Below are 26,519 nucleotides of genomic sequence, written 5' to 3' on the forward strand. Positions count from 1 at the left end.
AGCCTAAAGACCACAGGCCAGGCAAAGGTACTTCATTTTTCCAGTGATGCAGGCCGATTAAACTACTGTTTGAGTTTGTTGGGAAGGGTGGTGGTTCCTTCCTGCTCAACAGAAAGAATATTTTGGCTCTATTTGCAGAATTGCCATCTGAGACCGATTATGTCTAAGGATTTGGAGAGGATAGAATTTTTGGATGATGACAGAATTGATCCAGTCCACCTAGAAAAGTATCTGAGATTATAAATGAACTCATTCTGTCTGAATCTGAAAATCTGACTCAGTTTGGAATGTTGGTCTCAACCTGTATATATGATGGAAAGGATACTGGAGAGCAGAGGAGTAGAAAACAGGACTGTGACCGTAGGAAGGTAGTCATTTCTGTGAATAAAAGGAACAAGGTTAGGTGTAAGGTCTCATGGATTCCCACTATTATTCCCATGCAAAGGGGGGGGAATTGACTAGTCCTGGATAGGGTCCTTATTAAACAAGAGGGGTGAGGCTGCTTGCCTTTGACACCTCCAGTCCCGATAATAAATTAAAGTTGATCTCGTGGAACTCAAGTGGAAATCGCCATTTTTTTACAAATCCTGACCTAGGGAACTATTTAAAAGAATTTAGTATCATTCTTATACCAGATTCTTGGCTTTTGAATGACCCAGTGTTTGACAGCTATAAAGTATTCTCTCAATATGCTGCTATTGATAAGCGAGGACGCCCCTCTGGGGGCCTCTCGACTCTCATTAAATCTAGTTTTCTTGATTCATGTTCTACAAAATTGATGATTCAGACAGGGGCTATGGGCGTGGTGATCCCTTTAATTGCTGAAGCCAAGGTTACCCTTTGCTTATTTTAAATATTTATTGGCACGAGGGAATAGACTCCTTGGTTGATTTCTTGCCCAAGCTGGATACCTGGGTCTTGGAGTGGCTTGATGTGGAAGGGAATACATTTATAATACTAGCAGATGATTTGAACTCTGCCTGACATTGAGGAGGATGAAGATGGACTGCTTGTGAAATGTCCTCCTCACAAGAAAACAATCCAAGGGCTGGAATGCAATGGAATCTTGGGGTCTGACTATATTAAATAGTCAAATTAATGGCGACCCCCAAAATCCATTTGGACAAATTGTGTTTTAAACTTAATTATTGATTAATTATTGATTAAAATGTGTTGGCTGTGCCATTCTTGAATGTTGTAGGGGTTTTAAAGCTGGTGATTCTACTTTGAGTGAGCATAATATGCTGACATAAGGAGCCAGAAGATGTTGGACGGGTCATTGAGAGTGAACACGGCTGGATCCAGGGTGTAAATGTCAAATTATGCTATGAATATTGAATGACGCACTCTTGAGTGACTGGCTTATAACTTCACATGAATGCAAAATGTCAACCTTTAATGAAATGTCCTTCCAAGATTATGTGAGGCAGAATATAGAGAAGATAGTGATCAGTTGCAGGACTCTGCCCCTGGTGAAACAATCAAGAGGGTGGCACATACTTCGCTTTGATTCTCTCTTGGTAGGAAAAAAGAAATCTCCAAGATCCTTTATTTGGGAAATAAAGAAAAAGCAGAAGAAATTAGAGTAGTCAAATGCGACTATAAATATTGGTTGACCAGCCATCGTTCTATAATGTTACAAAATGATGGGGAAGAAATTCTAAAATTAATGAATCAGAGGAATTATTGGGGCTTTTGGCAATTCGTGAACTCCCTGGAAAGTTTTCAAGCCTCTGTGCAGTTGAATCCAATCGCTGAGACAAAACAGGTTGAACATTTTGAGACTATTCATTAAAATGAAAGGGAGTTGTATCCTTCCTTAGTAGAGTCAAAGTGGCTGCATGGACGAACCCAGACCTTGTATCTTATGACTTGGTTATAGAGGCAATACTAAGAGAAGGTTTGTCTAGGACAGCCGGGTACACTGGGTTGAATAATGGTTTGTTTAAGGCTGCTCAATCCTATGGGCATATATTTTGAAAATCCTGTTTTCTCAACTACTGGATTTGTGTGTGATACCTGATTCTGGCATACCTCCTTTATCCTTCCAATTTATAAAGGCAAGTGCAATGACCCTCTGAACTACCGGCCTATCATGATTATGGATCATGATTATGGATGCAGATCAAAAGAGATTTGCATCCACAATTTTCAGCACCTGGAAGCCTAGTCAGATAAGGTCAGCAAACTAGTCTAAAAAAACATAGGTTGTCTTCTGAAAATGTCAGGGGACAGCCATGAAAGACTATTATTAGGCTTCTTCAAGATTTGGCCTGAACAAAAACGTTTAGTCATAGTCTCCATGGCTATCTCAGCGGCCTTTAATTCTGTTAATGGAAATCTTATTTCGCATAAACTGATTGTTGAGACTAATTGTACTCCTACATACCAACACGAATATTCGGGTGAGGCTAAATAATGAAGGTTCTCTATCACAGAAGATAGTGACGGACACACGCTTGAGGCAGGGGTGTATTCTTGCCCCGTGCGTCCCTAACCTCTATCTGTCAGATATTGAGGAAGAGATTCTTCCAGCCGCTTTTGCATCACCATGAATGCTGACAGTGAAACTCTTTTGGATGGTCTATTCGGATGACATTATCTTGTTTGAATGCACGCAGGCAGACGGGGTTGCAGAATTAAATTCCCGCATTCGCCACCTATTCAAAGAAAAAGTTCTTAGCCATTTATCCGGACAAAACAAAGATTGTGGATTTCAGTCATTTTCATAAACCTGTAAATTATTCTTTGTTTTTGGATACACAAGAGGTGCAAGTCTTGGACAAGTTTATATACTTGGGCTTCCCTGTTTTTATCAAACCCTCTAAACAGAGGCTAATGGTTTACCTGCAAAATAAAGCCAAACACTTAGGTATACAGATGTGCCTCATTAACAGAAAATATGGGAACTTTTCCCTTAAATATACACAGGCCGATTCATGGAATGAATGTGCGCTAGAAAAATCAGCGCACGCATGCGAAAACGTGCGATTCGCAGTGCTACTGAAAAAATCGCAGTGCAATTGCGAATATCGCAGGGAAACCAGCGCACATCTATTCATGGAAGTCCGTGCGCGTGTAAAATGTGGGATGTGCGCTGAAAAAGTGCGCGGCGCACGCCAGCGCACAGGTCATCTAACGGCGTGCGCTAAGGCCACAGCAAAAGTGCACATAGCGCGGCGCACATAACAAAAGTAGGCAGAACACGGGGCGTGACACGCGGAATGGGGAACAACTCGTGAAAATGTGGGTGTCACGGGGGAAGTAAAGGAGGCAAGTGCGCGGAACGCCCACACGCTCGCCTACAACACGTATTCATGGAATCGAATAGGGCAAATCAGCGCACGGGCAAAGACGCGCACAGGCCCATACACGTCCGCCACACGAAAGCAGGCGGTAGCGTCCATGCGCATGAAAAAAATGTGTGCCAAAATTTGCGCTAACAAAAAGCACCTATACCCAGCTCTGATGAATGTCCCATACTGTGGCCCTCTAGGACAAATGATATGCAAAGGGGTACGCGACAAACACGTACACCCGCTGTGTGAATAATAGCGTGTGCGTGTATTTTGTGGGTGCGCGGGAAGTTTTACACGCGATCGGGCCTGGGGGAGCGGGGTACGTGTATTTCAGGGGTGCGCGAGAAGTTTCACAAGCGATTGGCCTGGGTACGTGTATTTCAGGGGTGCGCGAGAAGTTTTACACGCGATTGGCCTGGGTACGTGTATTTCAGGGATGCGTGAGAAGTTTCACACGCGATTGGCCTGGGTACGTGTATTTCAGGTTTGCGCGAGAAGTTTCACATGCGATTGTCCTGGGTACGTGTATTTCAGGGGTGCGCGAGAAGTTTTACATGCGATTGGCCGGGGTACGTGTATTTCAGGGGTGCGCGGGTGGTTTTACACGCGATCGGGCATGGGGGAGCAGGGTACCACTCACCGTCTGCCTTGCGTGTAGAAGAACGCGTAGCCAACACCCACCCGCTGTGAAGTAATAGTGTGTGAACCCCAACGCCTGGAAAACACACGCACCGCACCCCACGAAAAGCACGTACAGAGCAATGGAAATCCACGTGGGATCTTCAAGCCCTGCCAGGGCAACGCCCGTGCGCGATACGTCACAGACGTGCTTACGCGCTAAGGGCCTTTGGTCCAATGAAATCGCGTATGCGGGCTGTCGCGCTTACGCGCTAAGGGCCTTTCCTCGAATCACAAGCTGACGTGCAGAATTTTCACGTGCCAAATCACTCCGTATCAAGCTGGCCACGCGTATGCACACGGAAGACCATGCTCCTGCCCAGAAGGCCGAATTACTGCCCCCCAGAGCCCCGAGCACGCTCCCACCTGCCATCTGGTGCTGCCCGACTGCCTGCTGCCCACGTGCCCTGCTATTTGCTGCCTGCACATCAGCCAGGGGTGCAGTTGCTGTGACCACCCCTGCGGGAACTGAAGACTCCCGACTGGGATTCCATCGCTCCACAGCCCAGCCCCAGGACCCAGTTGCCCACCCACTCCTGCCTCTGGGGTTGCCATGTCGGGCACAACACCATCTGGCAGCACTGGCAACCCCCAGCCAGAGAGGCAGAGGGCCACCAGCTTCAGTGACACCAAAGTTGGTGTCCTGGTGGAGCAAGTCCTGAGGCAGTATGATGCCCTCTTCGGAAGTATGTGCGCCAACAAGGAAGGACGGACTAGGATCTGGACGGACATCGTGACTGCCATCAACGCGGAGGGGGTGCCAGTCCGCGACTACGAACATGTCAAGAAGCGCTGGGATGACTTCAGGGCCAGGACCCTCAACAAGGCCCGGCGCCTCGTGAAGCCAGCGGATGGTAAGGGGCGCCGGGGCCCCCTGTCGGAACATCAGATGAGGGTCCTAGAACGTGTATCCCCAGCACTCCATGGCCAGGTCCTTGAGAGGCAAACCCATCTGGAGTCAAGCGGTAAGTGTACATGCATGGTGATTGTAAGCTGTGCGTGTGGTGGTGTGCCTGTAGTGTGCAGGTTGCACATGTGTTTTTGGAGGGCCATGTATGGATGTGTATGTACAGGGCCGTGGGTCTAACACATGCGAGTCCTCTCTTGTGTGAGACACATGGATGGTGCATGTGTGTGTAAGCTTGCATGGCAAATGCAGATGTCTGAGCACACATGTTTGAATGACTGTGTATGTAAGTTGTCATGGTTGTGGTGTGACACATGGATGTCGGTTCCAGCTGCATGTATCTGTACCGTGTACATGTGCATGTGTGTGTATCTGACAAGGGTGCAACAGTGATGCAACATGGATGCTTGGGACACTGATATGTAGAAGACTGATTGCCCGATGTGACATGGGTGCAAATCTCATCACTGCCACAGTTGGTGGAGGTGTACACATGCATGTAGGTGTGGTGGTGTGTGTGCATGTCTAGTGCACTTCCTGTGTTTCATGTGATGTCTGGCTCACCTTTGGCTGCTCATGCTGTTGTATGTGTATGGATGTTGCTGCCCGTTTCCATATGGCTGTGGAATTGCTCGTGTGTGTGAGTTGACATGCCATGTGTGTTGGGGATTGTGATGCCATGTCTGAAGTCTGACACTGCCACTCATGTGCAACTGTCATGTGTGTATCAGTCCATTGTACAGTGTCCTGATGCCTGTCTCCTATCTCTCCCTGTCTGCAGCGTCAACTGATGAAGAGGGCGGAGAGGGTGCTGTGGAGCACAGTGGCAGGGATCACACCACCAGCCGGAGACGCAAGGCCCGGCTCCCCTCCCAGGTTGTCATCTTGTCGGGGAGTGAGGAGTCCGGTGCCGCGTCCCAGGCCGCAGCTGCCGGGGGAAGGTCCAAGAGGCGGAGGTCTGAGTTGGACTCCTCGGCAGCAGAAGGGGCAGCTGAGACCCCACAGGGTCCGACGGCGGAAGATGGCACGGAGTCATCCAGGTTGGTGGGGGGCTTGGGGGAGGAGGAGGCCTTGCAAGGGACAGAGACGGGGTCAGGAGGTGGGGATTCCACTGGTGCAAGTGGTGCAGCGCAGGGGCAGGGACAGGAGGCAGCACAGGCTGCCGCGGAGGTGCCTGTGTGTAATGCTGTCCCCGATCCTGTGACTGCATCATCTCGCACCAGCAGGGATGCCTACGTCCAGACCCGTTTTCAGGGAGGGGATAGCCGCACAACAACTTGCCTTCCTCTCCCTGCAGACGTGGCTATCCGGGACCGGGTTGAGCCTGTCCTGAGTGTGGTGGCGACGCGTCAACGGGCCATGCCAGGTGACCTGCGGTCTTTTCATGAGGAGACTTCAGGTCATCTCATATGGCTCGTTGACCGTGTCAGCCTACTGGGACAGGTCACCCAGGCCGGAATCCTCCATTTACTTGAACTTGCTACGACCCCCTCCTCACCTGAACCCCCTATGCGCCAGTCGTCCTCCGTGCCATCTTCCCACCCATGTATCAGCTGGGTGCCCTGTGGAGCTGCCTCTGACCGTGCGGCCAGGCTGGTGGAGGACACATCCCTGCCACAGTCGGGAGTCGGACGTCCAGCAGGGGTGGCCACCTCGACAACTGCACGCCAGCAGGAGGAGGATGTGCAGGCAGCAGGAGGCAGGGCACAGGCACAGCAGCAGCAGCAACAAGGTGGGAGCCATGATGGCTCGGGCCTTCGACATCGGAGGCGCAGGCATCGGCCGGAGGGCAGGAGGACCCAGGACGGGAAGTGTCTTCCGTGTGGCAGCGGTTGGGTCATGCCATAGATGCGGAGCGGCAGCGGGCGGAAGAGGCACGGCTCACGATAGTCAGGGCAGAGAACTCCATGCGGAGGGCCCTGAGGCGGGCCGAGTGCCTCGAGGCGATTCGCAGGGACTTGGGGGGTCTGGATGTCATCGTCCCTGCGAACCCTCGGGGACATGGAAGAGGACCGCCTCCGGGACATAGAGCAGGAGTTCGATGATGCCCTGGCCCGGGACATCCAGAAGTGAGCCGTCAGACTAGCCGGCTGCCCTTGTAAATAGTTCTTTAGTGTTAGGTTTCCTTTCGTTTTTTCTTTATTTTGGTTGCGCTTGGAAAATGCACCACGTTTCTGTATATATTTTTTTAGTAGGTAGGATTTTTGTTAGGTTTCATTTCTTCAGTTGGGATCATGGACCCTGGATTGTTCATCTGTATATAGTTCACCATTGGATTCTTCTCTTTATAATGTTTTTTTTCTCACCATGGAGCAATGGTTTTCACTATCATTTTTTGCCTTGGATTTGATTTGTTGGACTGTGACTTTGGACACCATTTCTTTTAGATTTCTTTGGATTTTGATTTCCTGTTTTTCATTCTTTCACGGACATGCTGCTTTTCTTTTTTTAATTCCCATTGTTGTTTGTTTTATTTTAATTCCATTCATGTTGTGATTAATACATTTTCTTCTTCATACTTCGATGTGTGGTATTATCTCATTGGTTTCATGCATGTCATGATATGGGTTTTGACATTCACTTTCACCCATTGTGTATGTGGGTGTGACGGACATGTGTTCATTTACATACTTGCCATTGGGGTTGTATCATGTAATTGCCTTTTCTATGTGGGTGGATGCAATACTTGGTTGGGTCTTTGTGCTGGGTATGCTGGCCATAAGGGCCATGATTGAGGATCGTCATGACCTGGGGAACATGAGTAGGACAAGAGTGGGGGCCTGCTTGCAGGTGCCCTGCACTGCTGGGGGGGGTCCAAGGGGACATGTGTGGGACATGAGTGGGGGCCTGCTGGCAGGTGCCCCGCACTGCTGGGGGTGCAAGGGGACATGAGTGGGACATGAGTGGGGGCCTGCTGGCAGGTGCCCCGCACTGCTGGGGGGTGGGGGACCAAGGGGACATGAGTGGGACATGAGTGGGGGCCTGCTGGCAGATGCCCCGCACTGCTGGGGGGTGGGGGTGCAAGGGGACATGAGTGGGGGCCTGCTGGCAGGTGCCCCGCACTGCTGGGGGGTGGGGGTGCTGGGAGACATGAGTTGTTGAGCATATTGAAACGTGACATGTGGCTTGGCTGGGGGGCATGCACATGGTGGATGGGCTGCCTGCGGGACATGACGAGGGGTGCAGGGTAGTCCCCTGTGGTGTGGGCTGGCTGCAGGATCCGTGGAGGGGTAGAGGGGACACCTGGGAGGACCCACACTGCCAATTCACGTGTAGGACTTCCCGCGCACATCTGAAATACACGTACCCAGTCCAATCACATGTAAAATAATAATAATAATAATAATTAGGCTTTTATATAGCGCTACAAACCCTCAGGTATCCGAGCGCTGCTTATTATTACCCACGGTGTGTGGTGCTCATTTATCGACCTCGGAAGGATGAAAGGCTGAGTTTGGCCCCGCCGGGATTCGAACCTGCGTTAACAGGCTCTGCACGGGTGTCAAAGCAAGCGCTCTACTCGCTGTGCCACTTGACCGGCTACCCGCGCACCCCTGAAATACACGTACCCAGCCCAATCGCGTGTGAAAACACCCGCGCACACCTGAAATACACGTACCCAGACCAATCGCGTGTAAACCTTCCCGCGCACCCCTGAAATACATGTACCCAGCCCAATCGCATGTAAAACTTCACGCGCACCCCTGATATACACGTACACCGCTCCCCCAGGCCCAATCGCATGTAAAACTTCCCGCATACCGGTGAAATACACGTACCCAGACCAATCGCGTGTAGAACTTCCCACGCACCCCTGAAATACACATACCCAGGCCAATCGCGTGTTACAGCGAAACCCGTAATGCACGTTCCCCGCTTAGCATTTGCTGTTTGGCAGTCCGGGAAACTGGTCCAGGGTTGGCACAGCCCTTTGCGCTGGTTTGGGGATTTTGCTGGCTTTTCCTTGCGTGAGGGCGTTCTTGGGGGCGTAACTGGCGCTGCTGCAGGGTCGCTGCGCCACGGCTGGTTTTGGATGCGAAAATCCATGAATACGCTGTGCGCGGAAATCGATTTTAGCGCACGCGGCTGGCCCAGACATTCGCACGGGCATGCTGTGCGCCAGCCGCGTGCGACACTTTTGTGCGAAATTCCATGAATTACCCTGTTAGTTCGTTTATTTGTGAGGAAAGTGGTGCCAAAATGATTGTATGACTTAGAGGTGATGCAGCAGTGGATAGTAGGTAAAATGGAATTCCTGGTATAGTTTGAAGGAAGGCCTTGAATATTCAGAATTGTGTCCCGATACATTGTATCAGATATGAGTTGGGTTTAATTTCCCTTAGAGCTAGGCTCGAGTGGAAATATTTTTCACTTATGTGGAGATTTCTGGATCCAATCTAAAATTCTTTATATGAAGATATGGGCTATCTGATAGAAAAGGGCTCTAACTTTAGTCTGAAAGAGTTTGTGAATCTTTCTAAAGAAATACTAGAGAAACTGGCTATACACTGGAAGATATTCCTTTGAAATTAAAACAGCCCTGTATGCTGCAGATTAGAGAAGCTTCATAGCTATCCCTTTATGAAACAACTTGGTGATGAACACAAAAGTATTGGCACCCTCCTGACCTATTTACATTTTTCTGAATAAGAAAGGGCAAAATCTGTTTTTAAGGTTTTGTTTTAATAAGGGAGGTTTTAGTACGAAGGGGGACATTGCCAAGGGATTTCAAGACATGTATATTCTGTAATGAATTCAACAGTCTTGAAACATTTAAAACACCTCGTGGTAGTCTTGGGAGGATAGCTCAGGGGCAACGCGCTTCCCTTGGAAGCAAGACAATGCAGAGGAACACAGGTTCGGCCTCTGGGTATTAAGCGTGTTATAAATAACCAATTAAAAATATATAACCAATTAAAATGAGTCTCTCCGATGCTGCATTTTAAAAATGTATTGTATTTTAAACATCTTATTTATAATCTGGATTTTATAGACTAGGAGAATGTATGGTCTTATTTATTGTCAGGTCACTCAAATAAGGAAATTCTTTCACGGTTACATTTTTTTAAAGTTCTATCAACTTCGGTAGGGCTAGTCTTTGAATTTAGTTTTTTGTTAGCAGATACGTAATGTGTATTAATCTGTATCTCGTCATTTCCTCTCCTCTTTAGGACCCTTGTTTAGGTCTCTTATTTGATGTGAACATTTCTTATTTTCTTAATTCGTGTGTGTGAAATGATATTATTTCGGTATCCACTATTTTCTATAGTGTTGTAATATTGTGAAGGTATGTAATGTACCAAATACAATTAAATGCAAAAATAAAAAAAAAAAACAATAAAATGTGCAGGAATGTTCAATCATGTGTGCTGAACTTAAAGAACATGATTTGTGAGCTCTGCTTTAGAGACGTTTCACACGGCGCAGATTATGGCTGGGCATTAGAATAGAACCTGCGACGATATTTATTTTTGTGTACGATTTATCTTGTTCAAACCGATAAAATAACAGAACTGTGCTAAATAAACGACTAAAACGGGGGAAAGACCGAGGCAGAGCTACGGGAAGATCCACGTTATGGAAGTGCAATGTAGATGGTGCTTCACACGAGGGCCAGGTTGACAACCACGTGGAACATCTTTGTGTAACCCGCACGTGTATATTCTAAATCTTCCTGGCTATTTTCTGCTTTTCATTCTTACATGGCCAACAAAAACGAGTACAATGTAGGTATGTAACGTGTGTTATTTACAATGCACTCTAATAAAGGGTGATTTATCTACTTGTGTAGTGTGACCCCTAAATTAAGCCCACGTGTGTGGGTGTAATAAAATGCTGGCTGCACTACTGCCTGAGGTGTTAGGATAGAGTGTTACTTTCCCTGAGAATCTGCCAGTGGTGCGAGGCGCGGGTGGTTGCCACGGGAAACCAAAACAAGGCAATGGTTTATCACCAGTTTACTGATATGCTCTATGTCCCTACTTGGTGCAGATACCTGCACCCGAATGTCATCATGCGGTGCAGTGCATGGTGGCAGAGAGGCTTGGAGTATCACCCACTTTTTCAAGGTCTGAGGCAGAGGCCTCCTTGGTCTACACAGCTGGGCCTGCAAAGGCCTAGTCGCACCCAGATGGTGAAGCACCGGGCCACACCGCCTAACCCCAAAGTCTTGTCTCCTAGAAAAAATATGAACTAGTGGACTGTGAGAGCTCCTGTAACGAACTCGAAGTGATTCGTAGCCCCTAGGCGATCTGACCTGCCCAACTGCACGGATTCCCTGACTTGCCTTCTGCTGTCTCGTTTACCTGCCCATTCAAACTCAATATGGTCAATTTGCAAACCTTGCTTTCCATTTGTGTAGAAATAAACTACCACCGATTCAAACAAGCACTAGCAAAGTCAACCATTTTAGCTTTTCTGTTGGCACAGGATCAATATTTCCTTGGTACTCGGCCGTCATGGTACTAGCCGACTACAAGTTGGCAGTGCCTAGCAAATGCTTATTTAAAACCTATAGATGAGCAAAAACTTACCAGGCTGGTAGGCTTAGGCAATTGTTCATAAGTTGGAGGAACCCAGCCTCATTTCTGGGAGGCTGGTGGTGTCTGAGGCAGAGGCTTCTTCATGTCTTAAGTGCCCACTCACAACCAAACCCCCCCATTCTCTACACATGCACACACACTCCGTCCAGTCACCAAATGCCACCACAAACTCTTTTGCACTTGGCATACTGACTATAAGCTACACACGTTAAACCCACTCCACAAAAAAATTGTACATTCCCTACCCTAATACCAAATTGCATAGACCGCCTCCAAAGAATTGGTGGTCAACCACCACCCTAGACCTCATTGTAGGCCTTCACTTACACAAATCTTCCCAACACAGTTCCTCACACCCAAACCAATTACCCGGGAGGATAGCTCAGGGGCAATGCCTTGGTCTTGGAAGCAAGACAACGCAGAGCAACACAGGTTTGAAACCTGCTCCCACACTTATAGACTGGTCTCCGGTTTTGAGCGCATACAAGGTTAATTAATCACAGGGCCCATTTATATTTTACATCTATGCCGATAAATCAAACATGCAATAAACCACTGCACACACGCACACATTGTGGTTTTGCCAATGCTTCTTAACGTGTGGGCCACTCTGACCTCTTCTCTTATGGGCCGCATTCTAAATCTATAGTCTAATCTCCCTTTGGGCGTCTGCATTATATAAAACCGTTATGCTACACTGTGCATTGCTTTAGCGCAGATAAATATTTCCTTGTACGTCTTGGGTGGGATAACTGCTCTTTAAAAATGTATAGACTTCGAATATGCCCAAGTCAATAACTTGGGTGCAGGCATTTCACACGCAATAAAGAATCTGTGTAGTCTTTACTGCCTTAAAACAGAACTAACAAGCCTATTCCTTTAACTTTAGAAGACAAAGTTCAGGAAGACGAACACCTACCGTGTTCGATGGCGCAGACGGGCTAAAAAAAAAAAAAACAGTAGTGTGAAAGGTTGCCAAAAGCAGTGCCAGTGGTTTCGATGTATTCAAAACCTCCCACCCATCTCTGTTTTTTTGTCGTTATTGTGGCCAAGTGGCCATACATCCGTTACCCCCACTTTACTGCTACTGGTTGCCCTTCCTATAGGCTCATAATGAGACCCTCTGCCTAGAATATGAAAGGAAATGCCCCATGCACTTGTGTTAATATATCATGCTTTACTAGCCATAGCTTTTAGCAAGACTCCCACAATCTCTTTTGACAATAAACGCAGCCACTGCTTCCTTATATCATTTTAGAAGTGCTCTCGAAGAGCAGTAATTACATTATATTGAGTTTAAAGGAAGCTGGAAGCACATGACTCAAAGTGTTTACCATCATCTAAAAGACCAATTACAACCCATGAAATGTATCATTGCAGGCTTTGCTTAGTGACATCATTTCCTCTAGGCATAAATGTGCTTTATTGTTCAGAGAATATGTGGATATTTCTTGCAGTGGTGGTACAGATGCGAGTTTGTGAAGAGCGAAGCGGCGGAATACTGGAATAAGGAGTGGCTCTGTATATTGTCAAGAGAGATTGTAGGAATCTTGCTAAAAGCTATGGCTAGTAAACAGGATATATTAATACTTCCATATTGTAGGCAGAGGGTCTCATTACTTTGTCACAATAACCACAAAAAAAAAGAGATGGGTGTGAATAAACCGGAAACACTGGCACTGCTGTTGGCAACCTTTCACATCACTGTTTTTTAGCCTGTTTGTGCCATAGCAAAATTGGTCCAGCTGTATGCAAATCGGTCAAGTACTGCCACCAATGGGAGCAGCCCTGCCAGAAATGGTAGTCCGGACCCCTTCTGCATGCAAATCCCAGCAAACCAACCCGGGACATGTTTCAGCAATGTTTGGAGTGGGACTAAGCCTGATTTGCAAATGGGCTTTCCCCACCTGCAGTGGATTGGCTGGCTGAACAGCAATGGTCTAGCGGGTTACTCAGAACCGTGCCAGTGGTTATGATTGATTCAAAACCTTCCAGCCATCACCTTTTGGTTGCACGTTACCACAATGCCATATTTGCAGATTGGAGGATGAACCTTCAGCACTGGGTGGGGGGTTTATTTCTCCACACTACTTCCCAAAAAATGGTGGATTACCACTGGTGGAATTATGGCTCATGTAATTCCTCACAATCCCAAAAGGAGCCATATGCAACTCTGTGAATGGGGATTAACACTGCTAACCTACTACCACACTTTTCAGTGTCTATGACAATATTTGAGATTGGCAGAATCCTTTCTGGAAATACTTCCAGACTCGCAGGGTCGCATTGACCACTCGGCCTTTCGTGGCCCAAAATCGTGGGGTCTGGTTTCTGGCCATGCCTGGGCTGGGCGGGTTTGGAAGAAAAAAAAAATAGAAAAAATATATTTTTTCACTTTTTTTTTTTCAAAAAGCCTTTCATCCTTCTTAGGTCGATAAATTAGTGCCAACACAGGTTGGGTGACATTGCATTCATATTTGTTCTATAAAAAAGTGCTAAAGCGTAAGTGCTATACAGTAACATTATCATTTGGCCTTGGACGTCTGCTTGGATTCACAGTGTAGTGTACTTATGAACAATGCTATTTGATGCAACTTCCCGTTTTGTCAAAAGGGGAAAGGTCATGTTTCATCGCTTCTGGTGATGTCATCAGAGGTCAAGGGTTGTGAGGCGAGGGATGGGACACTTCTTTTTTTTGGGTGACCGGCCTATTTCTTGTCCCAGTCCGACCCTGCAGACTCGTACTGTCGCCCATAGAGTCTTGAACACATGACGACCTATCTCAGTAACTGGAGTGAAGATACAGGGTCTAGTTGCCTTATTTTGGCACACGTGCTTCTCTTTGATCGCATGGTCAGATTTCACAAGCGGATTTCCCACCAAATACTTTGATGAACAATAAGGGCCCGATTCATGTACCCGGTTCAAAGTTCACTGCTGAACAAATCCTGATTCTTGGAACCATGCAAAGTGTTTTCTTTCCACGCAAAATCCGGGCAAAGTCATTGTGTACTGCAAAAATGACTATGCGCTGACTTTGCATACACATACACTTTTAGGCAGTGCAGAGTCACTTTGTACCGGGCAAATATTCCATGAATCGGGCCCACAATCAGGCCGATTCATGGAATTAATGTGCGCTGAAAATCTCCGCGCAAGCGTGCGAAAGCGTGCGAATCACAGCGCAAGTGCGAAAATCGCAGTGCAAGCGTGCAAAAGCCGCGCACATCGATTCATGGAAGTCTGTGCGCGTGTCAACACTGGGATGTGCGCTGAAATCCTGCGTGGCGCAAGCGGGCGCACACATCAAACCGCGTGCGCTACGTGCACAGCGAAAGCGCACATAGCATGGCGCACACAACAAAAGTAGGCGGAACATGGGGCATAACACGCGAAATCGGGAACAACACGTAAAATGTGGGTGTTACGGGGGAAGTACAGGAGGCAAATGCACGGAACGCCCTCACGCGCGCCTACAACACGTATTCATGGAATCGAACAGGGGAAACGTGTGCGCCAAAAAAGACTCGCTAATCCGGAAACACGTACGCGAGCAGGAAGCAGGCGTACGCGGACCCGCGCAGCATAAACGTGTGCGCAAACAAGCAAGCTCAGACGCTACGATGAATTTACCGTTCCTAGCAGCAGTGGTCGTGGGACACCGCAGGAGGAGGAGGATAGTCAGGGCCAGAATATTGACACCCAGGACCAGCCTTTTTGGGATGCCTGATGACCAGGTGTATGGGAGGTATAGGTTTCCACCTCACATTATACTCGACCTGGTGAGTGAGTGGGAAGATGACCTCACATCACCCATCCTGTGCTCCCAAGCACTGAGCCCCTTGGAAAAGGTGCTTAATGAACTGCACTTCTTGGCCACTGGTTCATTTCAGCGGACAAGTGCCATAGTGGGGGGGGTGTCACAGACCACGCAGTCACGCTACCTACACCAGATGTTGGCCATCATGACTGCACACCCATCAGTCCGCAGGCACATATACCTGCCCAGAACTCCTGCAGAAAGGCAGGCTGCCGTCCAGGATTTTTACGGGGTGGCACACTTCCCCAAAGTGCTGGGAGCCATTGATTGCACCCATGTGGCTCTACGTCCTCCCAGGGCAACTGAGCACATCTATAGAAACCGCAAGCACTGGCATTCCATCAACGTGCAGGTAGTATGTGATGCCAAGGGAATCATCACCTCAGTATATGCCAACTATCCAGGGTCCACCCATGACAGTTTTATTTACAGAATGTCAACCCTAAACCGGGACCTAGAAGCTGGGCGACATTGCGATACATGGCTGCTTGGTGAGTATAAATGCCTCTGCACATGCATGCATGGCAGATACTGAGTAATGTCACAACCCCACTAATGATGCCCATCATCACCTCCCCAGGGGACAGTGCCTACCCTCTGAGCACCCACATGATGACGCCAATTCGGAACCCCACCACACCACCAGAGGTAAGATACAACACAGCCCATATTGCAACCCGAGGCATAATGGAGCACACATTCGGATTGCTCAAGTAACGCTTTCTCTCCCTTGACCGCTCTGGTGGGCAGCTGCTATACGCGCCCCCAGTAGTGTGCCGGATCATAGTGGCAGCATGTGTCCTGCACAACGTTGCAACCCGTCGGGGCCTGCCGGTGGACATGGTGGTGCCCCCACATCCCCAACCACATGCACAGCCACTGTGCATGGGAGGAGAAAGGGCACGTGGTGAGGCAGCCCGTACGCAGCTGGTGGCTAATTACTTCACCTAAAATCACACCCCTGTGGAGTGCACACAGCCCTGGTACATACCAGCTGACAATCAAGGATGACGACATAAGGGACAGTCAACTGTCACAACCATACCAGCCTGAGATTGGTCACCTGGAAGTGTTACATTGTGTGCATCCCTAACTACCCAAAGACAACCAATGCTGTGTCACAAAAAGACACACATTTATGCTGCATGAATGACTACCCCCTTGCAAAATATAACATGAAAACAGTGCCATGTCAACCAACCCCTCCCCATCTCCGCTACCCAACCTCTCCATGGCATGTCATGCAATGTGAAAGCAAACAAAGGAATGCACAACACATGACAAAAGTGTCATAAAGTGCACTGTCCCAAATGGAAACAGGCCACAGACAATATGCTCCCAGTAATCAATAAAAAACAAACAGCACACATGACCAAATACTTACCAGCAACACAGGATGAAACATTGCCAAAATATGACAGTACCAAATGAAAGTAGTGCAGTTTCACAACCTGAATAAGCCAGCACATATACCCCTTCCAACTGCAGAGTGTTGACGTCAGACAAATGTGTCAGTGTACTGCATACAACATGAACTGCATCCGCAAAGGAGACGGCCTTGTGAAGACATGAAGAAGGTACCTGTGAATAAGGAGGAAGACATGGATGCACAAGCACATATCAATACACCATGCAGTGTTCAATACAACAACAATCCCCACTAGGGATGTACACACAGTTTTGACTACAGACTGCCCACACAGCTCATGGGAGCCCAATGTCACTGTGTAAGTCACTGTCACTTGGTCACACCCTTTGCAAGTCCATGGAAAGGGAAACAGGAGGGGTGTGTGTGTCAGGAACCCAAGCATCTAACCCAAACACAGGGCAAGCCTGCATGTGCCCAGCTGGAATACACAGTGGATGCCCACGGGAGCCACACAAGGCAACACACTGTAAAAAAAAAAAAATGGCCATGTGGGGGCTGGCAGGGGGGAGGCCACCCAGGAGGTTCGAGGACAGGGTGCACAACAACACCCACCTGTGTGGATGTTGCTGAAAAATAAATACCTCCATGGGCTCATGGCCTGCACGGCTACGCTATTGTAGGAGAACTGCTGCTGTCGCTCTCTTCACCCTCTGCTTCTGCATCAGGAGGTGGTGGTGGTGCTATGGGAGGCAGCCCACGCAAAGCCCTGGTATGGTCCTCCATGGCAGCAATCATGCGGGTGTTGAAGGTCTGATTCTGGAGGATGATACTGCGGAGATCCCCATGCAGCACCTCACGGGTTGCCTGCATTTCTGCACACATGGCCTTGCGTGATGCCCGGATCTCCTCCCGAGTTGCCTGCAGCTCAGCTGAGAGCAAACGTGTGAGCTGCTCCAGCTGCTGTTCTGACCTTAAATTTCGGGAAGCCTCAAGTTCGCTTAGAGTCTGCCTGAGGAACTGTAGCTCTAACCTCAGGGCTTCCCTGTGACCCTGTGACTCCACAGAAATGGCTTTCGGCAGAGTCTCCAGTGCCACCCGTCGGTCCCTGTTGGACGCCAACATGTCTTCCCTGTGTGGTTGGCAAATGGAGTCTGTTGCCTGCTGTTGTTGCTCCATCTGCCTTTCAGGGGGGAGAATGGAAGTGGCCGCCCTCTCCATTGCCTGAGCCATCATTACAACTGATGCTCCCTGTTGTGCTGCAATACCGTACATGGAGTTTTCCCATACAGCATTGCCTGGTGGCACACGGCCACCACATCGGCGGGCACCACACCTGTTTGGGGCAAGGCGATCTGCACCTTGCTGTGCCGGCACTGCTGAGGCTGCAGGACTGCATTCCCCCTCTGATCTGCTAGCCCAGGCACAGGATCAGATGTTGTGGAGTGTTACCCTGCATTCGTAACCGCCAAAGGCGGAGTTACCAACACTAACATCCCCATAGAGGGTTCTACCCCTGGTGCAGGTGGGTTGGACAGAACAGAATCCCTGCCAGAAACACTAACCTGTGACAGCACATTAGTCTCATCATCCGATTCAGCACCTGAATCATAGAGGTCGGGGGAGGTGCAACCAGAGACACCCCTGGACAGTATGGTCTGCAATAAGATTGGGTTTTCACCCACCACCACACCACGTCCTCCACTGGTGCCCGGTTGTGCCTGAGATTCCTCCTGGGTCTGCACCATCTCCTCCACCTCTACAGCATCAAGTGCGTCATCACCTGCAAAAACATGAAAGACAACAAATGGAAACAGGCACGAGCACCATAGCACACACATAGGCCTTACAAGCCAGAGATCCAGTACATGATTTACACATGTCCCACATGACAATAACCCTGGCATGCATGCACTGTCAATGAGTTGGCAGGGGAGGCAAAAAGTAGACACTGAGGACACCAAGATGGAAAAGCAACACATTTGCTGCATGCTGGGTAGCACTGGCATCACACATTAGCCTGTGAGTGGCATTTCCAATACACATACATGACACATATGGCATGTAGCCTAGCCATGGTACATTTGACAAATACAGCCATATGTCAGTGAATGAGTACTGTCATCCATCCATGTGAGATGGACATGATGAGATGAAAAATGCTAAATAGTGTGACAAAATACGCATGTGCCACACACTGCAACACATCCAGTGTACAATAATACAGTGATTGCAGGCAGATGTACACATAAATGGTTGGTCACTTCAACATGACAGGAAACAACTAATATGTTCCACATTCAAACAGGCCCCAAAAATTAATGTGAGCAGGCCAATACTCAATCAGCCTGAATGGTCTAATCATTCACATAACAAGGTAACACATGTGGGCCAATGTGGGGTGTAATCAATGACAGAAGCATGTCACATATGTGGCATTAGGGCTGAAAAATGTGTTGCAAAAATGGGAGAATTGAAACAATCAGCCTGAATGAACACTGAAAAATTCAAAACAATGTTGTAGCAAGATGACAGTTCAAGGGCAACTGAAGTAATGTGGTGCCAATTGGCTACTGTGGGCAGAAGGGATACTGTCAAACCCAAATCCACGGCCGCTGAATGTTTTGGAGGAAGCAAATGGGTGACCCATACCACTCAGGAGTACACACCCTCACCTGGCACTCAATCAGAACCTGTCACCCAAACAACGTACACATGGATTACACACACATGCATGGGCACTCACCGGACAATGCGTTGTAATCTGGTAGGTCTCCCATGCCTTGGATCTGTTCCTCTGTGATGAAGGTTCCAGCAACAGACTCATGTTCAGTGAGTTGGTTGTCCTCTGGTGGAGACCCACTGCCAGTTACCAGAGTAGAGGCATGATTTGAGGCTAGCTTGTTCTTTGCTCTGCGTTTCAAGTCATTCCAGCGCTTGTAGCAATCATCAGCTGTGGGCCTCACAAATCCAAGGGCACTAATGTGGTCCGCGATGGTCTGCCAGTGTGCCCTACGTTGATCAGGTGTGGTCTTGCACCCTGCAGTCATGACCATTTTGCGGCTATGTGCCGACACATAGGCCACAAGTGCATCAAGTTCGGCATCATTAAAGCTAGGCTTCCTTGACGTGCCGGAGTGTGTAGCCATGTCTGGGGTCTCAGCCTGTAGTGCCAGAGCACCCTTCTTCTTTTTCAAAGGTGGTGCGGATCCTGAGTGGCTTACGCCGCTCTGGTCATTAGGGTCAGAAGCGCAGGTGGACTGGGTACTAGAAGTGTGCAAAGGCACAATGACCATAGGTCTTGGTGCAGGCATTGGCTGCAGAGTGATGTTTGCAGGGCCAACGTCGGTTTGATGGACCTGGACCGACAATGGCCCGGCTGGGAGACTCAGAGCTGGGGTGGATGGAGCTTCAACTGCCCCTGCAGCCTCCCCACCCTGCCTACTTGGGGCAGCAGATGACATTGCTGCCCCAGATCCACGTGGCCTGGTGACAGCAACTTGCACCACCACACATGGCTTAGACCTGCTGACCTGGAAGACAGCCTGGGATTCATCCTGTGCCGGTTCAGGTGCCAAAATGGGCCGGTCCAACAAGGGCTGATCTGGGATGGTGTCAGCTACGTTTCCCACAACCATGGGGGGGGGGCATGGGTGTCCCTGATTGGTCCTCCACACACGGGGGTCTAGGGGCATCCTGAAAATCCTGGCCATGTCCCCTACTGCGCCCATCACGCCCACCTTTTGGAGGTCGGCCACCTTTGCCTCCCTTACTGCTTGGTCGCCTCCCAACCATGGCACTGATGATGTTGTGCGTATGGGAGTTGCAGTCAACAATTGTCCTGGGCAATTGGGGTGAAATGGATAGGGTACTAGATGGAATTCATAACCTGGTGCTCTGGCAAAGCTGTATGGGACCCCTGCGGGAAGATGACGGGTCACGCAAACGCACAGGCACCCCAAAAACAAAATCACACGTGCACACAACCCCTGGTAGACCACGTGCATGGAAAAATAAACCCGCACTATGCTGTGGCACCTAGAAACACAAAAATAAGCATACACGTGTTACACGCAGCCTACAATGACCACTGAAGGGGTACGCGACACCTGGGGGCAACCACAGTTGGGAAATACGTGCGCGACTCACCGTCTGCCTTGAATAAGAACGTGAAAAAGACGCGCATGTGCGCGTAGGCAACACCCCCGCCAAAAGAAGAAAAGAACGCAGTCTGAGGAAACAGTGAGTACGAACTGGAAACGTTGTGAAGTAATCGCGTGTGAACCGACAAGAAGTACAAGATACACCCGCTCGCTCTCCACAAAAAGCACATACAAGGAAATAGCATGATACTCGTACCTTTTAGAGTATGAGTGATGAAGTTTTAGCCGATTTTTGGCATATTGTTGCTGCTGTTTTGCTATGTTAAAATGATCAGTGTATAATGATATTTTGTGATTTATTCACTAGTTTTCAATTTTATATCACTTTAAATAAATTTTGATACATTTTTTCTAAATATACTTTGCTTTGGACATATCTTTTTTGTTTTTTGATGTTATTATAATACTCTGGTCCAGGGGCTAGAGTTACCCTGCTCTTTTCAGTGTTTGCACTCGTACCTTTTAAGCCAGCCCACACGTGAAATGTCACTTACGTGCTTACGCGCTAAGGCCCTTTCCTCCAATAGCACAGTGACGTGCAGTTTTCTCACGTGCTGATTCACTATGCACCTGTGTTGTGGGCAACGCCTGTGCGCGTAATGTCGCTTATGCGCTAAGGGCCTTTCCTCGGATTACACGCTGAAGTGCAATTTTTTCACAAGCTGGCCACACGAATACACACGGAAGACCACGCTCCTGCCCAAAAGGCCATTTTCCTGCCCCCAAGAGCCCCGAGCACGCTCCCACCAGCCATCTGCTGCTGTTTGCCTGCTGCCCATGTGCCCTGCTATTTGGTGCCTGCACGTCAGCCATCTGCAGGGATCCAGCTGCTGTGTCCACCCCTGCTGGAACAGAAGACTCCTGACTGGGATAACATTGCTCCACAGCCCAGCCCCGGGACCCAGTTGCCCACCCACGCCTGCCTCGGGGGTCGCCATGTCGGGGCAAACACCCTCTGAGACCACTGGTGACCCCCAGTCAGAGAGGCAGAGGGCCACCAGCTTCAGTGAGAAGGAAGTTGGTGTCCTGGTGGAGCATGTCCTGGGGCATTATGATGCCCTCTTCGGAACATCACGTGCCAACAAGGAAGGACGGTTGAGGATCTGGGAGGACGCAGTGGTTGCCATCAACGCGGAGGAGGTGGCAACCCGCGACATCAAGCACGTCAAGAAGGGCTGGGAGGACCTGAGGTCCAGGACCCTCTAGAAGGCCCGGCGCCTCGCGGAGGGGGTCTGGGGCAGCATGAGTAACATCCAGATGAGGGGCCTGGAACATGTAGCCCCAGCGCTCCACGCCCAGATCCTTCAGAGGCAGACTCGTCTGGAGTTGAGCGGTAAGTGGGAAAGCATTGATGTGTGAGACAGGGCATGTTGCAGTGTGCTGGTAGTCTGATACTTGCCTGTATGTGTGACATAGGCCATGTATGGATGTGTGTGTGCAGGACATCATGGTCATGCATGTCAGACCAGTAATGTGTGAACCACATGGATGGTGCATGTGTTCCAATGCAACATGGGGGGCTGTATGCGGAATGCACACCTGAATGCATGCCAGTCTCTGTTCTTGGACATGGAGGGGGGGTGAGGGATGTGTGCTGCTGTCATGTACATGAATGGTGCACATGTGTGTGTGTCTGAGAAGTGTGTGTGTGACACTTTGAAACGCCATGGTGGCAGGTCACACGAGTTGGTGGCAGATCACTCTCTTCGGCAGGGGCCTCTCTCTGGAACAGCCTTCCTGCCTCCCTGAAACTCTAGGAGAACCACCTCCGGTTCCGGAAAAACCTCAAAACCTTCCTCTTTGCTTCTGATTTCTCTCCTCCCCTCCCTTGCTGAACTCCTGACTGAAATTGCACTGGTTACCTGGCCACCCCTCTGATCTTTGGGCCAGGCCCTGTCAACTGCCCACATGCACTGCCTCCCTGGCAACCCCTGCACTTGGGGATTGTTTCTGTATCCCTTCAGTCCCCTTTCCAGCACTTGTCCACACTTCCTGCACTTGCCTGTTTTATTTTATGTGTTTTATTTATCTTATTTTTTCCACGTCCCATGTACTGCACTTCCCCCTTTCCGTTTCCCCCCTTGCACTCTTCCTGTCCCCCCTTCCCATGCACTTGCACAATCTGAATGACACCTGGCCTAATAAGATTGTTATCTGTCCTCCCTTTGTTCCCCCCTTTGCCTCGTCGCGCCTTAAAACACTTGTGTATAGGCGCGCTATTAATGCCATATCATAGCATATCATATATCATGACACATGTCCGTGTTGATGTGTAGATTCACTCATGCAGTGCCGTCACTGTTGTATCCACTGTGTCTGTGGTGTACAAGCCATGATGCATGACCCTCCGGTGATGTGTGTGCATGGGACCAGTGTGAGCCATGATGCATGTGAGTTTGAAGTCAACATTTTGGTTAACAGAGGCCCTTGTACATGGATGCTGATGTTGATTGTAGGCGCCAGGACTGTTTCTGCATGTGTGTTGCGTGCATTCCCCCATGTGTTGTGGAGGGACAGGATGGAAGTGACATTTGACAGTGCCACTCATGTGTTATTGCTTCCTATCTAGGGGAATATTGTACTGTACCCTGATGCTTGTGTTCTATGTCTCCCTCTACGCAGCGTCAAGTGACGAAGAGGGCGGAGATGGCGCTGTGGAGCCAAGCGGCAGGGATGCCTCCACCGGGCGGCGACGCAAGGTCCAGCCACCCTCCCAGGAATTGCCAACATCTGGGAGCGAGGGGGCTGGTGCTGTGTCTGCCACTACGGCTGTAGCAGAAGGGCCGGGTGAGCCCCCACAGGGGCTTGCAATGGCGGAAGACGGTGTGGAGACATCCAGGTTTGTGGTCTCCACAGAAGAGGAGGAGCCCGCTACTGAGCCACACACGGGGCCTGGTGGGGTAGTACTACTGGTGCAAGTGGTGCAGTCCAGGGCCAGGGTCAGGAGGCAGCAGAGGTCACCGCAGAGGCGCCTGTCGCTGTCCTTGACCCTGTGACTGCACCACCATGCACAAGCAGGGATGCCCCGTCCCAGGCCCATCTGCAGGTAGGGGGGAGTGCCACGTCATCTACCGCTCCACTACCTGTGGACGAAGGGTCCCACGACCGTATGGTTGGTGTCGCATTGACATTCGTGATGATGTGCGTGCTTCCTAGCCGGAGCACGCACGCCATCACGAACAGCAGCGTCGCGATGTGGCACTGTTGGGAGGGGCCCTGGTCCGTGGGTTCCTACATGCGTCGCGCACTCTGGTGGACCTCTCCTCCTCTGTGGAGACTATGCGCCAGTCGTTCTCCCTGCTGTCTTCCGGCCCAGATTCCACCAAGGCCCCCTGTGGACCTGGCCTGACCAACACAGCCAGCTTGGTGGAGATCCCATCCATGCCACAGTCGGGAGTCAGCAGTCCAGCAGGGGTGGACACCCCAACAACTGGAGTCTAGCAGATGGAGGATGTGCAGGCATTGGACAGGGCACATGGACAGCAGCAACGGCAGCAGGCTCTAGGTGGGAGCAATTATGGCTCGGGCCATCGACATCAGAGGGGCAAGCATCGGCCAGAGGGCAAGAGAACCCTGGAATGGGTGGGTCTTCCGTGTGGCTGCGGTTGGGCCAGCGCATAGATGCGGAGCAGCGGCGGGTGCAAGAGGCACGGCACACCATGGTCAGGGCAGAGTTCTTCGTGCGTCGGGCGTTGAGGCGGTCAGAGTGCCTCGAGGCAACTCGCGGGGAGTAGGAACTGGCCATGAGTGCATCCCTGCGAGACCTCGGGGCCAGGGCAGAGGCCCGCCTCCGGGACATCGACATGGAGTTCGATGATGCCCTGGTCCGGGACATCACAGAGTGAGCCGCAGGACTTGCCCGCCGCCACTGTATATAGTTAGATAGTGTTAGGTTTCCTTTGTTCTTCTTTTAATTTGGAGTTAATGGACATTGCTCCACTTCGTGTGTATATAGTTTTTTCTTCCTAGGACTTTTTTGTAGGTTTCCTTTTGTTTGTGGATCATGGACCATTTGGACTTACATTGTATATAGTTGCAGACTTGTACATACTTTCCTATTCTATATTCCCATGGATCAATGTTTTTTTTTTTTTCATTTGGATTATGTTTTTATTATGGACATTGGCAATGGACCACTTTTTTATTCTACGTGATTTTTCTTTTTTATTTAATTTCATTGGATTTGCAATAACTTTTTTCTACTTCGGTCATTGTGCATTGATTTTCAGTTCACTATTCATCAAAGTCAGTTCTTTATGTTTTTAATACATTTTGTAATACTTCAGAATTGGTGTGTTCTGTAATTGGTTGTGTGCATGTCTCATTGAATATTTCCTCAGTCACGTGTTTCCACTGTGTGGCTACGTTGTGCATTCCTGCATGGGCATGGTGGTTCATTTCATCTATCATGGCATGGGTAATTTGGGAGTGGGTTCTGTGGATGGTTGCATGCTTGCATTGGGGGGCAAGGGGGATTAGGGTTGGCTTTCGGGACATGGGTCTGTTTTGTTAGGACATATGGTTTGTTGGGACATAAGTCTGGGCCTGAGGCTCACTGCTGGGGGGTGGGGGTGCTGGGGGACATGAGTTGGGGCCTGCTGGCTGGTGCCCATCACTGCTGGGGGGTGTGGGTGCTGGGGGACATGAGTCGGGGCCTGCTGGCAGGTGCCCATCACTGCTGGGGTATGGGTGTGCTGGGGGACATGAGTCGGGGCCTGAGGCTCACTGCTGGGGGGTGGGGGTTCTGGGGGACATGAGTCGGGGCCTGCTGGCAGGTGCCCATAACTTCTGGGCGGTGGGGGTCCTGGGGGAAATGAGTCAGGGCCTGCTGGCAGGTGCCCATCACTGCTGGGGGGTGGGGGTTCTGGGGGACATGGGTTGGTGATCACTAGTAGAAGGAGACATATGGGCTGGCTGGGGGGCATGCCCATGGTGGATGGGCTGCCTGCGGGACATGACCAGGGGTGCAGGGTAGTCCCCTGTGGTGTGGGTTGCCTGCAAGGGCCGTAGAGGGGGTAGAGGGCACACCTGGGAGGACCCACACTGCCAATTCACATGTGGGACTCCCCGCGCACCCCACTGGATACACGTACCAGCTCTGACAGCGAAATCGCGTGTGATACTTCCGCATACCCGGGAAATAGACATACCCTGCTCGCACATGGCCGATCGCGTGTGAAACTTCCCACACACCCCAGTAATACACGTACCCCCTTCGCACAGGGCCGATCGTGTGTGAAACTTCCTGTGCACCCCCATAATACATGTACCCCACTCACACAGGCCCAATCGCGTGTCAAACATCCTGTGCACCCCAGTAATACACGTACCCCGCTCGCACAGGGCCGATCGCGTGTGAAACTTCCCGCGCACCCCAGTAATACACGTACCCCACTTGCACAGGGCCAATCACGTGTGAAACTTCCCACGCAGCGGGGTACGTGTATTCGGAGGGGTGCGCAAGGAGTTTTACAGGCGTTTTCGTGGTTGGGGGCCTGTGCGCCATGTACGGGATTTGTGCGCTGTACATGGCACACGGGGAGGGTTAGGGGCATAACTGGCGCTGCTGCAGGGTCGCTGTGCCACTCTGCGCCACGGCTGGTAATGGATGTTGAAATCCATGAATACGCTGTGCGCGGAAATGGATTTTGGCGCACGCGGCTGGCGCAGACTGTCGCACACGCACACTGTGCGCCAGCCGCGTGTGCCACTTGTGCGCTGAATTCTATGAATTACCCCAAATG

At 49.9% G+C, this 26,519-nt stretch overlaps 1 long non-coding RNA gene across 1 annotated transcript in view; it reads right to left on the bottom strand.

Annotated features, from left to right (window-relative positions):
* The window catches only part of LOC138510942 (uncharacterized), a 1,428,892-nt gene that overhangs the window by 422,563 nt on the left and 979,810 nt on the right, over window positions 1-26,519 (bottom strand). The gene's annotated exons all lie outside the window — the stretch shown is intronic.

This window comes from Ambystoma mexicanum, chromosome 6p, assembly GCF_040938575.1.
Source record: "Ambystoma mexicanum isolate Mex_15411 chromosome 6p, UKY_AmexF1_1, whole genome shotgun sequence".
In the NCBI taxonomy this organism is placed as follows: domain Eukaryota; kingdom Metazoa; phylum Chordata; class Amphibia; order Caudata; family Ambystomatidae; genus Ambystoma; species Ambystoma mexicanum.